This window comes from Sorex fumeus, unplaced genomic scaffold (genome assembly GCF_029834395.1).
Source record: "Sorex fumeus unplaced genomic scaffold, SorFum_2.1 ptg000094l, whole genome shotgun sequence".
NCBI classification, from domain to species: Eukaryota; Metazoa; Chordata; class Mammalia; order Eulipotyphla; family Soricidae; genus Sorex; species Sorex fumeus.
Window position 1 is genome coordinate 19,933,497 of NW_026606151.1, and position 15,272 is coordinate 19,948,768.

General features: G+C 41.4%; 1 protein-coding gene across 1 annotated transcript in view; it reads left to right on the plus strand.

The window, feature by feature from the left end:
• Window positions 1-15,272, plus strand: part of LOC130040476 (E3 ubiquitin-protein ligase TRIM38-like) — a 37,117-nt gene that overhangs the window by 1,385 nt on the left and 20,460 nt on the right. The window lies entirely within an intron of this gene.

The window sequence follows — 15,272 nt, forward strand, 5'->3', positions numbered from 1 at the left end:
GATCCTCCCAACACTCTTTATTTGGTGCTCCTGTCTCTATGTGAGCTGCCTTTTCCCCTAGCATGTGAGGCTGGCTTCCAAGCTATGGAGTAAACTTCCAGGTACTTATCTCAGCTATTCTTGGGTGTTAGTCTCCTATTTTGTTACTTTATGTTCTCTAGATGTATGTAATCTTTCTATGCCTGTCCCTCACTTTCTGACTCATTTTGCTTAGCATGATACTTTCCATGTAGTGCCACTTGTATGTAAATTTCTTGACTTCATCTTTTCTAACACCTACGTAGTATTCCACTGTGTAGATGTACCAAAGTTTCTTCAACCAGTTGTCTATTCTTGGACACTCGGTTTTTTTCCAGATTCTGGCTATTGTAGAGAGTGCTGCAATGAACAAACAAGTGCAGATGTCACTTCAACTATACTTTTTTGCATGTCTGCGGTATATTCCCAGTAGTGGCATTGCTGGGTCAAATGGGAGCTCAGTTTCTAATTTTTTGAGAATAGTCCATACTGTTTCCCGACAGGGCTGATCCCACCAGCAGTGAAGGAGGGTCCCTTTCTCACCACATCTGCTCCATTATTGGTTGAATTGGTTCTTTTGGATATGGGCCAATCTCTGTGGTGCAAGATGATATCTCATTGTGGTTTTGATCTGCATCTCCCTGATGATTAACGATGGAGAGCATTTTCTCATGTGCCTTTTTGTCATTTGGATTTCTTCTTTTGAGAAAGTTCATGTTCATTCCGTTGCCCCATTTTTTTAATGGGGTTGGATGTTTTCTTCTTGTGGAGTTCAACCAGTACTTTGTATATTCTTGACATCAATCCCTTGTCAGGTGTGTCACTGTCACTGTCACTGTCCTACCGTTGCTCATCGATTTGCTCGAGCGGGCCAAGTAACGTCTCCATTGAAGACTTTGTTGTTACTGTGTATTTAGGCGAATATCCTTTCCCCTTCTGTAGACTGTCTTTGTATTTTGGTCACTGTTTCTTATTTATAAAGATGAGAAGTAGGATAGAGAACAAGGCGTAGTCAGTCCAGAACCCAAGGCAGGAGTGAGTAGACAACCATCATTGTCCTGGGCCACAATTGGCAGGTAGAGGGTGCTGTAGGGTTGGGAAAGTGTGACTGGGGAGAGGAATGCAGAGCCTTCCAGTCAGCATGGGAGGGTCATGTGTCCTTCACACTGCTACTCAGTTGCTTTGTGCCCCAGGGCCTTCTCCTCTGTTTCCTGTTAGCTGAAATAAGCAAGGAGAGATAGGGAAGAGAGCCCACCATGTGTCTACAGCAGTCAGTTTTTCAGGTAGAGAATCAGATGGGAAAAAGACCATGGGGTAAAGACCAGCAGGGATTTGAGGAACACTGAGTTCTTCCAGCAAAGGAAGTATTTGTGCATAGTGGATTTTGGTTACCTGGGAAAAACTCCAACTCCTTGTTCTTAACTTGGTAACCCAGTGAGTGGATGACTCTTTCTAGTGGTTACAAGAGTGGATAAAATCCTACTGCTCAGAGCCATGGTACAACTGGTTTGGTGTTTGTCTTGTACCTGGCAGTCCTAGGTTCAATTACCAGGTCCCCTAAGTACCATCAGAAGTAAGTGCTGAGTTAGAACCAGGAGTCTCTCCTGAGCATTGCTGGGTGTGGCCCTCAAAAAACATAAAACAAAATATTCTATTGATACATTTAAGTTTAAAATTTTTTTTACAGTCATAGTCACGCATAACTTTATCATATATTTTCCTGTTCCTGTTTTTTTTGAAGATGATCATGTAGCTTTTATGTATATTGACCCTAGGTTTATTACATTTGGCTAATTTCTGTAAATTACTGTTATTTAACATAAGAAAGTGGAGTAAGCTCTAATACTCTTGGAGCTAAATAAGTTTTTGACCTGGGAGAATTCTAGGTCTTTAGTCACAATCTATGACATTGGTTGTCTTTTTTAACTTTTCTGATAATGAATTTGTAGTTGTTATACTCTTGTTTTTGCTTCAATATTCCATGATTCTCAAAAAGAAAATGAGTCTTGGAAATGACAGAACCCATGTAAATTCTGATGGGTTCTAATCCTAGGTTTTATAAACTAGAGATAAAGATGATGGTTATATTATTACTAAGAATTCTCAGAAACTTCTCATTAATGAGACATTTTAATAAAAACTATTATTTAGTTCACTCTGTTTTCCCCAACAGCCTCTAGTGATACACATAGAGATTACACGGATTTTCCAAACTGAAACTCAAAATGACGCTTAGATAATAGGAACAGAACTTTTGTTTGAATATAGGCTAGCTTTATTTTATGAAATACTCTAAATATTAACGCATGTTCTGAAGAACACTGACAGTGGTGGTGGGTTTGGAGTTAAGCATTGAATACCCAAATCTGTTATCCTTAGCTCAATAAACTGCAATGAATGAATCAAAAGGATTTTTTCCTTTAAGAAGCAAGTGTAGGGGGTGATACCGTGAATGCTATTTGCCTTGCAAGTCGCCAACCCAGTTTTGATCTCAGGAATCCCATCTGGTCCCCTGAGCACAGCCAGGAGTCTTTCCTGAGTACAGAACCAGGAGTAACGCCTGTCATCAAATGTGACCCAAAAAGCCAAAAAAAAAAAAAAGGAAGAAAGAAAGAAAGAGACAAAGAAAGAAAGAAGAAAGAAAGAAAGAAAGAAAGAAAGAAAGAAAGGAGGAAAGAAAGAAAGAGAATAAAAATCAATAAAAAACTGGTGGGATAGAGACAGGGATAGAGCACCCATATTTTGATTCCCCAAGCCCGCCTGGAGTGATCTCTAAGTGCAGAGCCAGGACTAAGCCCTGAGTACCACTGAACATGGCCTCCAAACAAAAAACAAACATACAAAGTAATTCTTTTGAAGCTGGAATATATTACTATGATAAAGTGCTTGACTGGCACACCACCAAATCCAAAGCATCCCAAATAGTACACTGCCGGCAATGAATCCTAAGTACATTAGTAAGCCCTGGCACTGTCTGGTGTGGCCTCCACTCCAGAAAAATAAAAAGAAAGAAAAAAGGAAGAAAATTAAAATATCAAATAAAGTCTTATATCTTTCTTTTCCCCTCTTTTTCCAGTCAATGTGTCTTCTGATCCAGATACTCTTGACCAAAAAATTTTTATTAGTGATCCTAACACATTCTCCAGCGCCGCACCCAGTCTGCTACCTGTCCCAGACCATGATGCACTGAAGATAGAAGTTATTCACACACAGATGCGGAGAACCAAATCAAACACCTGGAAATTAAACAAACCAATGTTGAACAACGAGTGGGTCAGGAAGTAAGTCAAGGAAGAAATAAAAAAAATATCTGGAAACCAATGACAATGAAGACATGAACTACCAGAATTTATGGCATAGCTAAAGCTGTGTTAAGGGGAAAGTTTATAACTCTGCAAGCATTCCTCAGGAAGAAAGTAAAGGCCCACATAAATAACTTGACTTCACAGCTCAAGACCTTAGGAAAGAACCAACAAAAGGAGCCCAAATCAGGCAGAAAGAAAGAAAGAACAAAACTTGGAGCAGAGATGGAAACCCAAAAAACAATCCAAAAGATCAATGAAACTGAGAGCTGGGTCTTTGAGAAAATATACAAGATTGATAAACCACTAGCAAGAGTCACAAAGAAAGAGATATAGAGAGAACCCTAATAAGCCGAATCAGAAATGAAAGGAGGGACATCACAACAGAAAGCAAGGTATGCAAAAGATCATCAGAGACTACTTTGAAAGTCTCTATGGCATGAAACAAGAAAACCTAGAAGAAATGGATAAATTCCTGGATTCCTATTATCTCCCAAACTTGAAACAAGAAGATCTGGAGTGCCTGAATATATCTATTAATATAAAAAAAATTGAAACTGTAATCAAAAGTATTCCCAAAACAAAAACCCAGGTCCAGTTGGATTCACTAGCAAATTTTTACAAACATTTAAAGAGTACTTATTGCCAGTTCTTCTCAAGCTTTTCCAGGAAATTGAAGAAACAGAAACTCTCCAATACAGTTTCCCTAATTGTAGGGTAACATTGCTTTGTTCTTCCACAAGAAGCTTAGCTTTCTCTGGTTACACCCATCACAGTGCTCCTGAGGCACTTCCATTGTGCTTATCTGTAAACAGTCTTCCCTATGCTCTTCTTCCCACCCAGTTAATCAGCTTTCCCCTTAATCAGACTTTGTTAATTTGTAAGATCAGTTTCCCAGAAATCTATGATTTTATATGTATGAGTGAAATATTGCCTTTCTCCTCTCCTTATGCCTTATGAACAGTTTACTTTAAAGTAATATCCTTTTTGTATAGATACAGGAAGACCGTTAACATTATGCTTTGTAATTTAGGATTTAATTGGCCTTGTATATTATTCACTCCCGGGCATCTGCTTTCTCGACTTAAGCCTCAGTTGCCCTTAGTTACTAACACCGCAAAAGCAGGGTCCAAAAGAGGGACTGAATGGACCCAGGGCAAGCGGTGAGCTACCCTGGCAGCGAAATGGGCCAGGCCAAAGTGCCACGATTCTTAACTATAAGAGTTTGATCATAGACAAATGCTGTCATGATCCAAAAATAATGATGAAACTAGGATCCTGCTAGGGGTGGGAAAGACTATCTGGCCTGAGCACTGTAGTCTGAGATCGAGATGGCCCTAGGAGAGCAAATCTATAAGTTTAAGATATTTCTTACTATATCCATACAAAATGATTTATATTATATATGCTTATATGCTTGTGGGACAAGGAGAGGAATGACACACCCTTGGGTCTCCACTCTAGGGTGGATCCTCCTGCTGAGAAAGGATCTGTCTTAGGAGCAGCTTTTCCTGAGGCTAAGATTTCTACCCCTATTGATTTCTACCCCTATTGATTGTGACCACACCTATGTGTAATTGTTCCCCCAATTCCTCTTGAAGAGAGATATAATGAGACTGTAGGTTGGGCAGAGTGGACCAGAGACAGAAGCAGAGACAGACAAGAGAGACTGGTGTAGATGGAGAGAGGAATGGATTAAACTGCAACTAATACCAACCAGCCTGGTACTGGTTTCCTTCCTCCGCCTGACGATCGCCATCGACCTCCCTGGGTGGGAGAAGGGTGAGACTACCAAACGCGGGTGGCGGGAGAGATAGAGCCACCACCGCTGTGTGCCGTGCCCCTCTTGTGTGAGTTTACACACCTAATACCAAAAGAAACAAAGACAGCACAAATAAAGAAAGCTATAGGCCAATATCTCTGATGAACCTGGATGCAAAGATGCTCAACAAAATATTAGTAAATAGAATCAAGCAACTCATCAAAAAGTTCATACAACATGATCAAGTGGGATTCACCCCGGGGGTGCAAGGATGGTTTAACATTCGGAAATCAATCAACATAATCCATCATATCAACAAAATAAGAGATAAAAACCATATGATCATATCGATGGATGCAGAGAAAGCATTTGACAAGATTCAGCCAAGTTTATGATGAAATCTCTCACCAAAATGGGTTTTTAAGGTTCTTTCCTCAATATAGTCACAGCCATCTACCACACACCTATAGCAGACATTATCCTCAATGAGGAAAAACGAAGAGACTTCCCTCTAAGATCAGAGACAAGACAAGGATGCCCAATCTCACCACTTCTGTTAAATATAGTAGAGGAAGTACTAGCAATAGCGATTAGGCAATAAAAATATATTAAGGGTATCAGATAGGAAAGGAAGAAATCGAGCTCTCACTATTCGCAGATGACATGACACTATATTTAGAGAACCTTAAAACCTCTACCAAGAAACTCCTAGTAACAACAGAGTTTCATAGTAAATTCACAGGCTATAAAATCAATATACAAAAGTCCATAACTTTCCTATACACAAACAATGAGAGTGAAGAATGTGATATGAATAAAGCAATTCCGTTTACAATCATACCTCAGAAAATCAAGTAACTCGAAATATGCTTAACTAAAAATGTTAAGGAGCTGTACAAAGAAAACTACACAATGCTACTTTATGAAATAAAAGAGGACACGAGAAAATGGAAACATATCCCCTATGCAAAGATTGGGAGAATTAACATTGCCAAAATGGCACTACTCCCCAAAACATTATACAGATTCAATGAGATCTCTATAAGGATACCCATGAAATTCTTCAAAGAAATGGATCAAAGAATCCTGAAATTCATATGGAACAACAAATCCCCATGAATAACTAAAACAATTCTTGGGGAAAAAGAAGATGGGAGGCATCACCTTCACCAACCTCAAACTCTACTGCAAAGCGGTTATAATTAAAACAGGATGCTACTGGAATAAAGGCAGAATCGCAGACCAATGAAACAGGGTTGAATATCCTTACACACACCCTCAAATATATGATCATCTAATCTTTGATAAGGAAGCAAGAAATATGAATTGGAACACGGAGAGCCTCTTTAACAAATGCTGGTGGCAAAACTGGACAGCTACATGCAAAAAACTGGGCTAAGACTCTACATAATACCAGGCACAAAAGTCGGATCAAAATGGATTAAAGACCACAGCATCAGACTACATTCCATCAGGTACATTGAAGACAAGGTCAGCAAAACTCGCCACGACACTGAAGCTAAAGGTATCGCCAAGATGACAAGCCAATGACCAAGCAAGTGGAAACAGAGATAAACAAATGGGACTATCTTAAACTGAGATGCTTCTGCACCTCAAAAGATACAGTGACCAGAATACCAAGATACAACCTACAGAATGGGAAAAGATATTCACTCAGTACTAATCAGATAAGGGGTTGATATCAAGGATATACAAGGCATTGGTTGAACTCTACAAAAAGAAAGCATCCAATCCCATCAGAAAATGGGGCAATGAAATGAACAGAAACTTTCTCAAAGAAGAAATCTGAATGGCAAAAAGACACATGAAAAAATGCTCTTCATTAGTAATGATCAGGGAGATGCAGATAAAAATGACAATGAGATATCATCTCACATCACAGGGACCGGCCCACATTCAAAGCAACAAAAGCAACCATTGTTGGAGCGGACGTGGGGAGAAAGGGATTCTCCTTCACAGCTGGTGGAATGCCGACTGGTTCTGCCCTTTTGGAAAACAGTTATGGACACTTTTCAAAAAATTAGAAATTGATCTCCCACTTGATTCAGCAATACCACTTCTGGGAATATATTCTGGAGATGCAAAAAAGTATAGTAGAAATGACATCTGCACTTATATATTTATTGCAGCACTGTTTGCAATAGCCAGAATCTGGAAAAAACCTGAGTGCCTATAAGCAGATGACTGGTTCAAGAAACTTTGGTACATCTACACAATGGAATTGTATGCAGCTCTTAGAAAAGATGAAGTTATGAAAATTGCATATAGTGGATCAACATGGAAAGTATCATGTTAAGTGAAATGAGTCAGAAAGAGAGGGCCAGACATAGAAAGATTGGACTCATTTGTGGAATATGAAGTAACAGATTAGGAGACTAACACCCAAGAATAGTAAAGATAATTATTAGTAGGATTACTCCACAGCTTAGTAGCTGGCCTCACATGCTTGTGGAAAAGGCAGCTCAGAGGGAGAAGAGACCACCAAGTAAAGGGTGCTGGGAGGGCCCTCTCAGGATGGGATATGCGTGCTGAATGTAGACTTAATGGCCACTTATTACCTCTATTGCAAACCACAACACCCAAAAGAGAAAGAGAGAGAGAGAGAGAGAGAGAGAGAGAGAGAGAGAGAGAGAGAGAAAGAGAGAGAGCAAAAGGGAAGACACTGCCACAGAGGTGGGGAGGGTTGGAGAGGACGGGGTGGGGGTGGTGGGAGGGATGCTGTGACCATTGGTGTTGGAGAATGGGCACTAGTGGAGGGATGGGCACTCCATCATTGTATAACTGAAACACAAGCATGAAAGTTTGTTGGTTTGTAACTGTACATCATAGTGATTCACGAATAAAAAATAAAAAAGTATATATATAAATAAAAAAGACTAAAATTTTATTAATTCATTTTGACAAAGAGAGAAGTACAATTTTCCCAAGACACTTCATAGAATCTCAAACTTGTGGCAAATGTAATAGACATAATCTGCATGCTGGGCCATGAGCACTTCACCTCAGAAAGACATTACTTTGAAGTGGAGATGGGAGCAGGAGCAGAGGGGGCTGTAGGAGTTTGTCTGGAAAATGTGCCCAGGGACATTAGCATAGTACAAAAGCCTCCGTCTGGATTCTGGGCCATCAGACAGAGAAAGGACAAGAGGTGTTTTTACTTCTTCCCCAACCTTCATTCGTCTGAGAAACGAGCCTGACGTTTTAGTGATTGTTTTAGACAGTGATAGACCCTGGGATCATATCCTTCTACAATGCCACTACTGGTTCCCACATCTACACCTTCCCAAAGGTCTCCTTCTCTCATCCTTTTTTTGAGGTGTATTCATATTTTTCATATTTATATTTATTCATGTTCATATTTATTCATATTTTTCTTTCCTCTGGATTTCCGGAAATGATTAAGAAAAAAGGAAAATCTCCCTATAGTGAAACCAGCAGAGAAAATACTTGGCAAATCCAAGAAATTGGATCTTATTCCTTCCTGGCTATTTCCACATATCTATAATATTATCTCAAACATTTGTAATGATTAAACACTGTGTTCAAATAATGTACATTCAAGCAGTAACACTAAAGATAATGTGTGTGCACAATAGTGGAATAAAGTGAGATATAGTTATCTCAGTGCATATTTTGCATAGCGTGTCTCCTCTCCTTCCCTCTCCATGATTTCAGATCTTGAAGTTCCAAGACACCCTGACAGGCCAGTAAGCAGGATGACAGGAGCTCAGGACGTTCGGGTTCTCTCTGCTTGTTTGGTACCATAGGAACCCAGTGGGAGGGAATAAGGAAAGCTGCAATTATATCAGCAAAAGCATGAGAAGGGTAGAGACTCCTGTGACCATTGGCATGTTGGTGAATTATCTGAGCTGCAGTCCTGAATGAGAGAGTCAGTGCAGACAGTGACCAACCTGGAGGGTCCTGCCCAGTGAAAGGTGAGGGAAACCTCACAACTGACTTAGAGTGAGATGCTTCACATAGAGACAAGATCCAGAGTAATACTGGGTTTGGATAGTGGTTCAATAATGGATATAGTACAAAATTGATATTTGCACACTGAACTAGCAGAACCAATCCTGAAATAATTTTACATTTTCATGATAGTTCTTGTTCTCAAGATTGTTGAAAGTTTTTATTAGGAAGCATACACCAGAGAAATAGGTCTGAACCTTTTTTTTTCAAAAGAGTTTTATTTTCAGCTGTTTTAAAAGTCAAATAGGTATGTTTTCAAAACACGTTCTGTAAGGTTTTCTCTGACCAAATGACACCACTCAGGACAAAATAGCGATCTGATGAGATGCAACATTCCAGGAATTACATATCTCTCTGTTCCAGTATGGAAGGTAGGACTTAAGGCTTATTTGCTATGCAGAGGTCAAGAGATTTGGAGGTGACCTGCTCAGAAGGAGGGGATTAGGCCTCAGTTTGTCTTTTCACTCACTCATTTAATTTTTACTTTGTGCACATTTTCAGATAAGAGTGTGCCTGAGGGGACCAGTTCATGACAGCTTCATTTTGGAACCCATTTTTTCTAAAAAGTTCCTTGTTCAAGTTCTCTTTTAAAATCTTTTTTTACTATCACTCTAGTCCAACAACCCAAGTTTTATATCCAGCACTCCATATAATCCCCTGAGCCACCAGGTGGGATCCCTAGGTATAGAACCAGTTGATATGAACTCACAAAGCTCAACTACAACAACCACAAATGATCCTTCTCAAAATGGGGAAGAAGATTAATAGACATTCGCCTCAAGAAAACATATGGCAAATGATCACACTTAGAAAAAAGTGTTCTTTGTCACCTTGTATCAAAATGCAAATCCAAAAAATAATAAAATCTCATCTCCCACTACTGAGAGTGTCACATATCAAAAAAGATTGCAGGGCAGATATTGCTGGTGGGCTGCGGTGACAGAGGAATCCGCATTCACTGTTGGTGAGAGTGTTCTCTGGCTCAGGTACTAGGGTAACACCATGAAGACTTTTTTCCAAAACTAAGAACAAAGACCTAAACAAAAGGGTTCAAGGTTTAAGGCTCTGGCCTCAGATGTGGCTGATACTAATTCACTGTCTGGCCCTAGAGCATCACCCGAGTCATCTCAGAGTACTTCCGGGGTGTGTTCCCCACCGGAGATAATCCACAAAGGCCTTACAGCTGTGCCTTTCCCCCACAGCACAGAGTGATGGCTCCCAGCTGACAACACTCCCTCTGGCCATAAGTCGTTCCTGTGCTGTCCTGAGCACTGAATCCTGCAGAGGGACAGTGTGAAGGAAGGAGACAGAGCAGAGACAGGGGGAGTGGTTGGGCTGGGCCTGTGCCCATTGCCCAGAGCCCTGTTCTGGCCACACCCACTTCCCCACATCCTCCTGGGATGCTTCAAACAACAGGGACCTAGAAGAACAAAGAGCAAAGCCAACTAGGACGACTCCTGCATTCCCATGGGCCTTTGTGGCAAAAGTGCCAAGATGAGATCTGAAGTCAGAGTGTGGGAGCTGAGCTGTGGCAACTTCTTTCACTTCCTGCCCCAACCCTACAGGGTTCCCCCCTCCTGCGCCGCCCCCCCCCCCCCCCCCGCCCCCGCAGTGGTTTCTGGTTTCGTTTCTGGGTTTAATCCAGTGGGAGTGAACTTCCTTGCCAGGCGAAAGTGAATCTCAGCTACAGAGGAGACATCAGGGAAGAAGCTTGTGCTGTCTGCTGTGTAGAGAAGGTAACTGACAGTCCAGGCTGCATTTTGCTGTGTGTGCGTGTGCTTGTGAGTGTGTGTGTGTGTGTGTGTGTGTGTGTGTGTGTGTGTGTGTGTGTGTTGGGGGGGCAGGTCTGGACTTTGCTTTCCTGTTCTCTTAACGTTTTGCTTTTGTGAGTCTCCAAGTCTCCTCTCAGCAATGTGAGGCCCAGGAAGGCCCCATGTCACCCTTCAGGCCTCAGAGGAGGGGAGGGTCTTCTCCCCAGACCACAGCTCCCCTCAGAGGAAGTAACTGGCCTTTGATGAAAGTTTCTAGAGGAGATTCTTCTGTCTCCAAGGGAAGAGCCCTATTATTCGAGAGAAATTGTCTTTCTAGTAACTTCACTTGAATCCTCCTTTTTCATCTCAGCACTGTCTGTTGAAGGGAACGTTTGTTGTTATGCTTTATCCTTTATGGTTGGAGTGATAGCACAGCGGGTAGGGCGTTCACCTTACAAGCGGCCAAAATGGTCGACCCGAGTTCGATTCCACCGCCCAGGAAGAGAGCCTGGAGAGCTCGGAGAGCCCGGCAAGCTACCGAGGTATTCGATATGCCAGACACAGTAACAACAAAGTCTCCAATGGAGACGTTACTGGGCCCGCTCGAGCAAATCGATGATCAACGTGAGGGCCTTTACCTTTACCTTTACCTATCCTTTCTTTAATCCCCTCCCCTCCAACTCTCTCAGTGGGAATTGGAGCACATGCCAAGATCCAAAAGCATCTGAAACTCTGGGGGCAGGACATAGTCGAGCTCCTAACCCCGCTCCCCTGTCTCTGCGAGTGAGGTCCTACATGGTGAACTCTGAGGGACCAGCAGTCAGTGTAGCCCACAGACTAGTCCATCCCCTTTGCTCCACACCTCACTACATGCTGGAGCTGCCAACATTCTCTCTTCCGGTCACCCTGAAGTTCTGGAGGTGCCTGAGTCACCTTCTGATTCTCCATGAGCTCTGTTCACATCCGAACCACCTGTTCTCCTGGATGCTCTTTGAATTCTCATTCCCTCAGGTCAGGTAGGGTGACCTGAAAGGACACTCTGTCCCTCTGGCTGCCTTGATGACTGGTTTATCCTGGGGGAGCTCAGATGACCATCTCTGTCCTCTACATTAAGAACATCAAAAGGACATGACTGTTCCTGACATGTTGGTCACTAATCTGAGCTGAACCCTTGTGAGAGAGTAAGTGCAGACACTGACCAACCTCGTGAATCCTGCCCCAGGACTGACCAGAGAAGGTGGAAGGAAGAGTCACAATTGATTTATGGTGAGATACTTCTAGTGAGGAGATCAATGTAAAACTGAATTAGGATGTTGATTCAGTACTAAAAAAAAAACAAAAACAAAAAAGTTCATGTATTCACTCGTGCTTGCAACTATTATTATGAAACAATTACAAGTATTCATAATAGGTTCTGTTAACATGATTTTTGACACTTTTTATTAGAAATCACATATTGAAAAAATATGAGGGTATATTTTGTAAAGTACTTTTTCATGTCAAATATCTTTTTTATCTTGTTTGACTTGACGATGACAGGACCTGATCAAATGAGTTAAAGGGGAAGCAACATTGTAACTAAAAATGCCACACTATAACTAGAAAATTCCTCACCAAATAGAGAAAAGCAATCCTAGCAAAAAATAGAAATGGAATGCTTCATTTACCCAATTTCATACAGTTCAATAAAGCTGTAATAGTTAAAACAGTGTGGTGCTGTAATAAGAACAGACTCTCAGATCAATTTAATAGAAATTAGAATCCAGAGATATCATCAGGCATATGGAAAATTAATCTTCAGTTAATAAACAAAAAAATAAAAAGTGGAGGAAGGAATGTCTCTTCAACAAGTGGTGATGGAAAAACTAGTCAGTTACAGGCAAAATAATGACAATAAAAGTAATAATAAGTATACACTTTTCTAACATCATGCACAAAACTCAAATCAAAATGGATTAAAGACCTCTATATCCGACCAATGTCCATAAGATGTATTGAGAAATATAGGTAAAACTGTGTACTACTTTGAAGCTAGAGTTCATTTTAAGAATCCAATGCCAACAGTCAAGCAAACCGAAGGAAAGATAAACAAATGGGATTACTTCAAACTCAGAACTTCTGTACCTCAAAGGAAATGATGGCCAGAATAAAAAGATACTTCGTCCACGATCAGAGTGTCCACTGCCCTCCACATAGGTTCAGGGTTTCTCTCCCTTACACTAAGCCTCACAATTTCCATTAGAATGAAAGAGAAGAAAAACGGGTTCTGGAAGGACATTAAGGCTAAAGAGTCAGCTCTGTGACTTGGTCTGGCTTGCCGTCATGGAGACCAAGATGATAAGACTCCCATAGCTTCAGTTGGAATGGAAGGGTGGGAGCTTGCAGCTGTCTTGGTCAAGAGCAAGGTGGAAGGGTCTGAACAGTCCCCTTTGGGGTTTGTATGGTCCGTTGCCCAGTGCCCCATCTTGTCACACTCCTTTGTGGGATCCAAGACTTCTTGGGGCATTAAGGACACTAGCCCTTCTGGCAACCAAGTTTGCCACAATGGAAGCAGAAAGTTTTGAGTGGAGAGGACTTCCGGGCACTCCTGTGGAGCTGGCCTGGCTTTAGAGTGGTCAGGAGCTGGCAATACCTTTAGTCTTCTTTATTTTGATCTTTTGTCTCTCTTGTGACCCCTTTATGTCATCTCTGCTCCACCTGGTAGTAATAATGAGAGGAAATTGCTCTAACTAATTCTGAGACAATAAGTTGTCTGAATATTCTCGTATTTTTTTTCTCAATCTCTAGTTGGTTTATGAAAGAGGCAAGAACTCTGTGACAATGAGTGTAGTGGAGGATGAAAAATATTAGTCTAGTCTATAAGGTATCTCTGCCTCCTCCTTAGATCATTTACAAAAGAAATAGAATGATTGGATGGTGTTGTAATAAAATGGAACACCCCTTTGATCAAATCTCCTTATTCTTTAAATTATATTTGGGCTAATCCTTCTCACAGAGAAAAACAATACCAACTATCCCATCTCTCCCATCCCCAAATTTCTCTTTTATGCATTACTTAGAATGCTTTTATTCTCAAAAGAAATTCCACTAGAACTTGTTCAGGACAACAGACACAGTCTTTGTCATTAAAAAAAAAACTTGCAGGGGTGGCATGTGAGTTTGGCTAAGTTATCTTCATTCCAGAATATATTCTCTATGAGTCTAAAGAGATAGTTCTTATAGTTAGACAAAGATGCTTTAACATGTAACTTTAGTTTAAAAAGCAGCATTAGTGATCGCGATATCTCATCACTGTCAGGTCAGAGAAGCATTTATTTTCTACCTCATCCTGCCTCTATTCCCTCCTCACAAACACTCAACAGTGAGAATAGAGGAAAGAGCCTCCCAAAGCTGTAACCATCTATCTGGATGAAGGGCAGAGTCCTGTATTCCTTGTCATTCTCTGTGTTCCCATCTTGGGTACTCACTGGTGGACACCAGGAGACAAAATGCCAGGATCAACAGAGGCCTGTCGTCCCTGTCTGTTCTCACTGACCCGCTCCAGTTTTCTGTCACATTGATGGGTTCTAATTACTCTGTCCTTCTGGGAGACCAGGTTAGCCTGAAGAAGTAAGTGACAGTCACCTCTCTTGGTCTCCAGGAGCTCTGCTCTCAGGATAATCCCTTCTTCTCCTACCTCTTTCAATTCTCTGTCCTCAGGTCAAAGAGGCTAATGGCAAGGGCACACAGCTTCTTCAGTGTGTCAGTTGACTCACACAAAGGAGTGTGACAAGATGGGCCACTGGGCAACAGACCATACAAACCCCAAAGGGGTCTGTTCAGACCCTTCTACCTTGCTCTTGACCAAGACAGCTGCAAGCTCCCACCCTTCTATTCCAACTGAAGCTATGGGAGTCTGATTATCTTGGTCTCCATGACCAAGGTGTCTACTGTTCCTTTTCATCAGATCTGAGTGTTGGGGTAAAATCTTATTATCATTTGGGGCCTGGGTCTTTTTACCCATCCCTTTTATCATTATTTGCAGTGGAAGTAAGTAACAAGAACTGGGAATTAATGATCCAGTGCAGACATGATTTTTTCTTGAGGAATCCTGCAAACTCTACCTAATTGTAGCACCAGTTACAAAGAAATCAACTAGTAGTGATAGAGTACCTTTTCACAGAATGGGAGTCTTACCCTCCCTCCAGGAGTTTCTCTTCTTTGCTTCAACTTTTGCGAGGAAGCCTGTCCTTTTCTCACTATTCCTGAGCCCCATGTCCAAAATATTTCTAGAAATGAAATGAAATTTTGATCTCGTCTCATTTCACCACAGACTCTAGCAAATAATAAACAATTACAATGCAATAATGGGCTGGAGTGATAGCACAGTGGGTAAGGCGTTTGCCTTGCACACAGCCAACATGGCCGACCCGAGTTCAATTTTTCCGCCCCTCTCGGAGAGCCCGG